We start from the raw sequence: 10283 nt of genomic DNA, 5'->3' as shown, positions 1-10283 counted from the left end.
AGGTCCATATGAATGTTAATTAACTGGTCTCAATCTCCTCTGGGGTGGAGAGGAACATGAGCGCCTAAGCCAGCGTTTTTGTGTCAAGTCATCAATTAAGAGTCGGGTGGCTGAGCGGTTAGGGATTTGGGCTCGTAATCAGAAGGTTACCGGTTCGATTCCCGGCTGTGCCAATGATGTTGTGTCCTCGGGTAAGGCACTTTACTCTACTTGCCTCGGGGGGAATGTCCCTGTACTTACTGTAAGTCGCTCTGGATAAGAGCATGACTAAATGTAAATGTGTGCTTGTGTGTGAGTCTGCCTTGGGTCTTACTAACTAGAAGACGGTCCTCTCTGCTTCTCTAGTGAAACAGAGGTCAGTGACGTGGGACAAGTACCAAACTGTCGTATGAACATTCCATGAGTCAGAGATTAAATCCTGCAGCAGGTATTCAGTGTTTTAGAAAGGCTGCAAAAGATCTACACAACATGGGTTGGATGACGTGAGCTGTCCAATGTTGGAAAAAAAGAAGGGATTTGATCTAGGTTGTCTGCAAATATTCAGTTCATGTTTATTGCACGTACTGCCACCAGTGTTTTCATTCAGACCTAATTAGGCTGTCCCTTTCCATAATGGTGCCATCACACACATACCCACTCACCCACCCACACAAACACACACACACAGACTCACACATACACATAATATGTACACATTGACAGACGCACACACGCACACTTCAAATAACATGGGCGGTTTCATTCAGCACCGTGGCAAAGTGGCTTGGCTGGTGAACGTGCATCACACCATGGGTATATTTGATCCCGGCTGTAATTGATATTCATCTAATCCCCCCCCTTCAATTCTAGACGGTTAGACATGCTAAAATCAGTGCAATCCCTTCTACTCATGCTCTAAAGCCTTCTCTTGCTCAGGCAAATTGATGTGTGTCCCCCAAGGGGCCTCCAAACACTGTTAATCTGTTAAATCCAAACGTAATTACTGCTCGCTTCCTATCCTATCTGGAACAGGTCTGACGGCTCCTCCTGTGTTAGTCGTGTCACCAGACAGCAGGTCCTGGTCCGTTGTGGTAGAGGGGGGAGGCTCAGTGTTTCTTTGTCTTTCCTTTCCTATAGGTACACTCTTGCACTTTTGAGGTTTATGTTGTTTAGTAATTTGTGATTTGTTTAACGACATGCTCTTATGTTTTTCTTCCCATTGGCACTTATTTGCTTTTCACAATGTATGCTTCATGTTTTGGCTCCCCGCAATGTTTTTGGGGCTATCGCGTTGTTTATGATCATTGACCTATCCGTTTTTGTTAAGCTCTCTCTTGGAAGTCACTTTGGATAAAAGCGTCTGCTAAATGAATAAATGTATATGTAAATGTCTTCTCACATGGAAATGTGTGTTTGGAGACAATGTATATTAGGTTGGTCCTGCTTACACAGTGAATAAGTAACGTTGACTAGCCTGTTGCCATAATTCAGAGGTCTTTTTGCACGACAAGAGACGAGACCGTGCAAAAACTTCTTGGTCGTTTCTGAACTGTTTTTTTTCCCCTCAAAGAGTTGAGAGATGCTCAAAATGCAGCATCGCTCTTCCTGTGTCTTGGAATCTCAGAATTATTAATGGCAAAGAGTCAGACTTGAGAAATAGAGAGAAAGAGACAGAGAGAGAGAAAGGGAGAGGGAACACACTTTGCCATCTTCTGCTGACTCCAGTAGAACTTGGGGGGGGGGGGGGTGGGGGGTTGACTCCAAAAGTGCAAAGTTTACTTTTGATGAAGTGGTGTTGAAGAGAGACGTTTATTTTTTTTGCGTATTATCCAGAGGGAGGTGTCTTCGCTATTGATCGCTAGCCACAGAATGGATGGCAAAATGCCTGGAATGAAACTTTTAACAGTGTTTTCTTCTACTGACCTCTGCAAACATTGTGTGTTTTGAGATGCTGTTTAAGCAATGTGTGCTCTGGTTCCTGTCACCTTCTCTTCAGCTACCTACTCCATATATCCTATCACACCTACCCTGGGGAAATCACAATGTAGTTGGGGACCAAAAAGGACCAGTCCAGTCTCCAAGGCCGTGCCTGGACCCTTAATGCCAGTGTTAGGAGATGGGCAGCACTAATGACGGGGGTACCAGTAGGGGGTCTGTCACTGGAGGAGTTGACCAGTGGGGTGGAGGTGACATGTAGGTGACCTTGACCAGTGGGCGGGGAAGGGAGGGTTGTGGGCAGGGAGGGGCGGGGGAGGGGGGGTTGTGGGTGGGGGAGGGGGGGTTGTGGGTGGAGGAAGGAGGGTCGTGGGGGGGCGGGGGAGGGGGGGTTGTGGGAGGGGCGGGGGAGGGGGGGTTGCGGGTGGGGGAAAGAGGCTTGTGGGAGGGGCGGGGGAGGGAGGGGCGGGGGGAGGGAGGGGCGGGGGAGGGGGGGGTCGTGGGCGGGAGAGGGAGAGGGAGGGTTTTGGGGGGGGGGTGTATTATAACTGGACAATGAGAGTGTTAGGTGTCCGGCTGGAGAGCAGAGGCCACAGGACGTAACACCATCCCTCTTCACCCACCAAAGATCTCCACAGAAGTTCATTAATCACCACTATTGATTCGCTGTCACTTTCCCCACGCTGGGGCTGAGAGCGTCACATGGTTCACCCTCACAGCGGCAAGGAGACCCCCTCCCACGACTCACACTGGGTGTCGCCATGGCGGCGCCCTTTCACTCTCAGCTCCCCCCCCCCCCCCCCAACACACCCATACTCAACTCTCTCTCCAGCAGAACAGTTCTTTAACTGTCTGTGAGGTCCATCCGTGTTAACCTCATCATGTTTCTGTTTGCATCGTTATTCATCATTAACTAATCATTTTGATCAGTTCACAGCCTCTTTGCTGGTAGTTTATTAACACTGTATGCCATGCTAGAAAGCATACAGTGTTGCAGAGATTTGGCCGCAGAGATTTTATATTGTTGTTTTGATAAGCGTGTGTATGATTCATGCCCTTGTGAAGTTAGGCAGCTTTTGAAGTCTGTATTTTAGACGTCAGTTCTTTTGTTACAGGGATTATTATGTGTTGTGTTTAAGTCTCTCGTGTTTGGCTGCCTTTCCATATCAATCCAAACACTTTCATGTAATCAAAAGGGAACTGTCAAAGAACATCAACTAATTATCCTTCATGTTCATCTCTTCATTCTCCCTAATTAGTCTAACGTCTCTGGTGGGAGATCTTTGATATGTTACGTTCATGGACAAGTCAAAAGTTATTCCCCAATGTGATTCTTCTTGTAATGAATCACTGTCGATGTATGGTATGATGATGGTATAATGTGATGAAAGGTAAGTTTTCCCTGCGAGGGAGAAATAACGACATCCACAGACACCTCGTCCCCTGAGGGTTTCAATCCAGTGGAGGAAAGCATTGAGGTCAATCTTCTCACCCAGCAAGGCCTCTGAGACCGCCTCAAGGACTTCCCAGTCTATTTGTTCTTGGGTTTAGCAGGAGAGGCAGGTGCCCTGCGGTCGTGCTGACAGTTGGGAACAGTGTGCGAGGAACCGTAGTGCCGTGGTTCATCTCCCTTGTGACTCTCACCGACACGCATACACACACGCGGAGACAGGCACACTTGGACACACACACACACAGAGACAAAATCCCACGTAGACACACACACAGGTGGAGATACACAAACACTTGGAGAGACACACGTACACTTGGAGAGACACACACAGAGAGACACACGTACACTTGGAGAGACACACACAGAGAGACACACGTACACTTGGAGAGACACACACAGAGAGACACACGTACACTTGGAGAGACACACACAGAGAGACACACGTACACTTGGAGAGACACACACAGAGAGACACACGTACACTTGGAGAGACACACACAGAGAGACACACGTACACTCACACACTTACACAAATAAGACCATTACCACATTACTTGTGTTCGTGCTGTCATGTACATGTCAGAGGGGCCAGGGCTAAAAACATCTCAAAACAACATGTTCCTTGCGACTGTGAATGCGGCTTTATATTCATTTGTTTTTCTTTTCCGCTGAGAAGTTCAGAACATGGGGTCGCTCTTCTGAAAACAGACATAAAAATACCTGAACATTTATCCACATGGGATAACAGCACAGTCAGTACAGCACAGGGAGAAGAACACTGTCACAGTCTGAACAACAGTCAGAATAGTAATGTCGGTCCCAGCGATGCTGTCTAGGCAGCCACAGGCCCGGCAGGACTGGACAGAGCAGGTTCTGGATCAGAGCTCATGGACCCGTGTCTCTGTCACGCAGCGCTACTTACAGACCAGTGAAGAAACAGGACAAATATTGTGCAGAAAGGACACTAGAGTCATCATTTCCCACACACAAAAGTTTGGAATTATTGTAGTACTTTATCCACTCACTTTAACCACTCAGGGATTGAGTATTTTTGCAAAACATCCTGGTAGCTGTGTAAAACTGCTCTGGTTGGAATTATATGTAAATGGCCGTTAACCAGGGTAGAGGGAACTTAATAGATGGCTGTGGTTTTTACAGTGGTGGTTTACAAGGCAATCCATGGTGTCGTTTCAGTATTGTCGTGGATGAGTGCAGTGATAAGGACAGACTGCAAAGTCAAGGCTAATATTTTCAGTCTTGTTAGCCGTCTTTTCAGCGCTTAGATCACCAGTCTTCAGACACAAGCAAACAGTTGCGCGATCGATCGATTCATTCTGACACCTAGACAAAGGCCATGGTCAGTCTACCAACGCAAAGAGGATTATCCTGCCTGTCAAACATGCTCACGGACAGAAGATAACCTTTTATTTTCCCTTAGTTTAGTGTACCAATGTGTTTCCCCCTCCCCCGGTTAGAATTGTAAACAACATTCAATTTAATACTCATTATCGGGCAACAGTCATTCGGACTCTGCAGGGAGATTTCCTGTAGGGCCTGGCGGGTTGAGAGTGACTCAGAAGAATGTCATCATTAAACAAACGCTTCCATCCGCTTTCATATGGAGTCAGATGGCTGAGCGGTTAGGGAATCGGGCTATTAATCAGAAGGTTGCCGGTTCGATTCCAGGCCGTGCAAAATCAAGGTAGGGCACTTCACCTGTGCTTACTGTAAGTCGCTCTGGATAATAACGTCTCCCAATGAAGACATGTAAATGGTCATCCAAAGCGGATATACAAAAGGAATCTGCGATCTGTAGAAATGTAGTCAAATGCTCTAACTACTGAGCTCTACCCTTACCCTCAGCTCAGGGTTGAGAGAAAGCAGACACAGCTCTAGTGAAGACAACCGAGGAACAGAATGATTATTTTATTTATTTATTTAACCTTTATTTAACCAGGCAGAATCATTAAGAAAAAATTCTTACTTTCAGTGATGGCCTGGCAAAAAGCAGCTTTTTGAGGGAGAAGGGAAAGCGGCTAAGGAAGAAAAATCTGGTTAGAAAGCACAACGGCACACAACCACAGCAGTACAGACAGAAAAAAACAACAAAAAAGCAATGACAAAAACAAGCAGGTTAAACAAAGCAGGGCATTAGTGATGATAGGCTAAAGCCTTAGCCTCTGCAGAATTGGAGATGGCAAGGTGTGGCAAGGTGTGGCAAGGTGTGGCAGCTGTCACCCCAACAAAAAAGACTTGCCACCCCAATCTCGCTATGCTAAAATATATTATTGATACATTATAGTACATTTAATTAAATCATAGGCCATATTAAAATAATATTATTGTTATCATTAGAACTACAGTGTTACTGGTGGTAATTTCTTCCCAAGCCTGCTCTGTGCCACACCCCAAATACCTCCTGCCACCTCTTTGCCACCCCGGGTGTAGATGTCTGCTCTGCAACACTGTATCCATTTCACATTGCTCTATGCTGATATTTTATAGTGTGGCAAACTACGCTTTGAGGCGACGATCATTACGACAAAGTGGTAACAACCAATAGGTCTGGCTCGGGTTGATTTCGTTTTCCCAGCAAAAATAAACAAAACACTTAGCCTACGTATGTGTTAAGGGCTTGAAGATATGTGGCAAAAATAACAAATGAGAATGAAGTTTAGCTGACATAATGGGTTTCTTACTAGGTAATTTACAGTGTAAAACAGTGCTTTTTTACAGTGCTTTGAAACGTTCAACGGACGACGGTTAGACAAAAGTATCGAAGCATCAATCACCTTTCAGATTAGCTGCTTGCATTTCTCCAACTTAAATCAATTAAATCAATCAATGTAAAGAATGATCACTTTCAAATGGGTTTGTTTGCTGCTAAACAAGGCAATACTAAAGCAATTGTGCAACTCCATCGCATAGCAATTGGGTCAAGCACAAGCCCCAAATGAGTCATAATGTACAGCGGGAGTTGCACTCTCTCCCTCTAATGGTCTTCTGCGTTTTTAAAGCTCAGGAAATGTGGCCAGATCCTATCAATGGTTCACACCACCCAGACAACTTTAACAAGTCATTATCCAGGAAAACAGGGTTTTTTTCCGCAACAGAGAGTTTTTTTGAAAAATGGATCCATTGCACAATACACAGGGGTAGACAACTGTTTGGTAAAAAAAAAAAAAAAAAAAGCCCTTCGTCCTGCCCCCCCCCCCCCCCTCCACACACACTCTTTGCCCCCCCCCCCCCCCCGTACATCTCTTAGGATGAATAGTGTCGGCTAAATGAGCACATTATAATATTATTAGTAGCCTAGTATCATCTCCCATTGTTTGGATTAGTATCACGTTCTCCCATAGTAGGCAGGCATGGAGCAGTGCTCTATGTCCCTGGGATCATGCTGAGATTGAAACCAGATACATGTTCACTCCGGGCTGCCTGCCTGCTTTATTTACAGTCCTCTCTCTCTCTCTCTCTCTCTCTCTCTCTCTCTCTCTCTCTCTCTCTCTCACTCTCTCTCTCTGTGTCTCTCTCTCTTTCTCTCTCACACACACACACACACACTTAACACCCCCCCCTCTCTCTACCTCAACCCCCCCCCTATCTCTCTCCATCTCTCTATCTCTCTCTCTCTCTCTCTCTCTCTCTGTGTCTCTGTCTATCTATCTTTATCTCTCTCTTTCTCTCTCACACACACACACACTTAACACCCCCCCTCTCTCTCTACCTCAACCCCCCCTCCCCTCTCTCTCTCTCTCTCTCACACACACACACTTAACCCCCCCCCTTTCCCTCTCACACACACATTGAGGTCACATTATCTCCAGTAATGACTCAGTCCAGATGTTACTATTCCCCACTCCAACATACAAACATTTTGTCAGTCATTTTCTCATAGAGTGAACTGAGTTTGGGTCACGTGCCATTCCCCTCTCTAGGCTCTCTGGCATGGTCTAAAGTGATTACGCTGATTACCAAACCAGACAACAGTGGTCGCAATAACCAGGGCAAGAAAAATAGAAACTGGGGCATCATTTGTGAATCCTTTCTCTTCAAGTTGACATTTTAGCCGCTCTCTCTTTGTGTGTGTCTGTTTGTGTGGGTGTGTTTGTGTGCATTTGTGTGCCTGTGTGCGTGTGTTTGTGTGTTGTTCTCATGTCGAAAGCACCACACTCTCTGGGGTATTACTAAGTCAGGTGATACACAGTTCTGACCAGGATGAGACATGACTGCCATCTAGTGTTCATAGTGTCTACTGCACTGTGTACAACATGGACTAATACTGCAACATCTCTTGATAGTAGGCTACATTCAGAAAAGTAGCATAAATATTTATAGAATATCACTTTGTCACTTGTGCCACAACTCATTATGAAGAATTGCATTTATATTAGGTTTTTGTGCTGGGAGAAAAAATACATTACAGTAATACAAACAAATAGTACTGTTTCTCCATTCTGACATAAATAACCATGTTACAGTATTGCAGCCAAGAGTTGTTTACCAGCAAGGCTAGTGAATGGAAATGATTCCAACCACACCCCCAGTCTGTTTACACTGTTGTTGTTGTTGTGTTGTTGTTATTCTTATCTATTACTGTGTATGTGCATGTGCGAGAGTCTTACCGTGTGTGTGTGTGTGTGTGTGTGTATTTTTGGGTGTACACCGTCTATGTGCTATGTGTGTGTATAAATACTGTATGTAGGTGTTTGTGCGTAGGTGTTTGTGTGTTTGTGTGTGTGCATTGTGTGTATGTGTGTGTAGGTGTTTGTGTGTGTGTGTGCATTGTGTGCATTGTGTGTATGTGTGTGTAGGTGTTTGTGTGTGCATTGTGTGCATTGTGTGTATGTGTGTGTAGGTGTTTGTGTGTGCATTGTGTGCATTGTGTGTATGTGTGTGTAGGTGTTTGTGTGTGTGTGCATTGTGTGCATTGTGTGTATGTGTGTGTAGGTGTTTGTGTGTGTGTGCATTGTGTGCATTGTGTGTATGTGTGTGTAGGTGTTTGTGTGTGCATTGTGTGCATTGTGTGTATGTGTGTGTAGGTGTTTGTGTGTAGGTGTGTACTGCATCCGATTCAGAAAAAGCCTTCCTCCTGGGCCAGCGTGAGACAGTGAAATAACAGCCTCACGGCGCTACACAACTCCCATATCATCAGCCAATCATGAACTACACAGTACTGTGCCATGATCCTATGGGTCCCATATCATCAGCCAATAATGAACTACGTAGTCCTGTGCCATGATCCTCTGTGTCCCATATCATCAGCCAATCATGAACTACGTAGTACTGTGCCATGATCCTGTGTCCTATATCATCAGCCAATCATGAACTACGTAGTACTGTGCCATGCTATGTGCTGAACCCAGACGTGCTGTGGTTAAAAGGAGATCATGTGAATTTGAATGCTCTGAACCTGACAAAACCGTCACGCCAATGTCTTAGGGCTTGTGTTCACTGTTATCAATCTGAATAAAAGAGCATCTGCTAAATGACTAAATAATAATTAAAATATTCCTGTTCAATACTGTTTCATTTGACATTTACATTTAGTCATTTAGCAGACGCTCTTATCCAGAGCGACTAACATTAAGTACAGGGACATTCCCCCGAGGCTAGTAGGCTGAAGTGCCTTACACAACGTCAAGTTTTGTTTTTATCTCTAGTGTGGCCATAATGTGTTATACCACGTTGACCTCAAGGTGGCGTAACGTGCTACAGAGCAGTGGCAGTGAAAAGGATGTGGGACTTATGGCTTACGAAAGCAGCAAACATTTTATAGGTAGGAGTTCATTCAAAATCTTGAAGTTATTACATTTTGGGGGAGTGGCTTTGAAATGGGGTGGGGTGGGGGGGTCCCTAGGGGTCCCTAGCCCTCAAAACTTACAGATTCTGCCTTTCAGCTTTCTTAATGTGGTCTAACTCGTTCTGAGATCATATTGTGAATGCCTTTAATTAGAAATCAGAGTGAAATGTACTGTAACAGAAAGATGAAACACTGTATCAACAAAAGCAATAAAGGCAATAAAGTGAACAAGGACCCTACTATGCAGGAATGCAGCACACAAGTTATGTAATCATCCCCTTTCAACAACATTGTTAGAGAACAATTCCTGATCTGTACTGAGCACAATAACTGTGGTGTAACTGTTTTATCAACAGTTCCTGTAGAATAAAGTCATAATAAGGTTAGGAAAAATGTGTTCCGGTGTGTGTTTGAGAACCATGATTTTATTTATGATCCAAGGAAAATTGACAAGATATGTTTATGAGTCTGAGCACAACACACAACTCTTCTGTGACCTCAAACATAATCCTTTGCAGTGTGTAGAAGGATATATGCCATATGCAGAGTTCACAAGAAACACAATATTGTGTTTTTATTGTGCACAGACCAGGGAAGCAAATTCTACTATCATTCAGTAGCAAAGTACCTCCGTATAGACGCTCTGTGTCAGACCTAGGCACACAAAACAGCCTGCTTGGTGGCTGTGCTCTGCTTCTGCTAAATTCTAATTTAATCATTGGTTTCATCTGTTGCTTGTGTGCCCCTTTTTGTTTCCCGGTTACACCCTGTGTTCTGAGTTTCAGTCTGAGCCTTGATCCCCTAGTCTTCTGTATTTCTGTAAACCGTTCTGTATTTCTGACCATTTGTTTGCCTTCTGACTACGATTTTTGGATACACTACTTTGCCGTTAGCGGCTATTATGACCCTTTGCCTGTACTCAGATTATGATTTGTAGTGTCTATAGTCCTATCTGCCTGGACCTGTCTGCTTGACCACGCTCTGCCTGTTCCCTGACTACCCTGTGTCTTAATAAAACCCTCCTGGGTCTGGTCTAGTTACACTCCGTCACAACTGTTACGTGTTTTAATAAAAACATTTCAAGGATACGTGATGTGTACAACACAGGACATC

The sequence above is a fragment of the Hypomesus transpacificus genome, chromosome 22, assembly GCF_021917145.1.
Source record: "Hypomesus transpacificus isolate Combined female chromosome 22, fHypTra1, whole genome shotgun sequence".
NCBI lineage: Eukaryota > Metazoa > Chordata > Actinopteri > Osmeriformes > Osmeridae > Hypomesus > Hypomesus transpacificus.
This window is presented reverse-complemented; position numbering follows the sequence as displayed.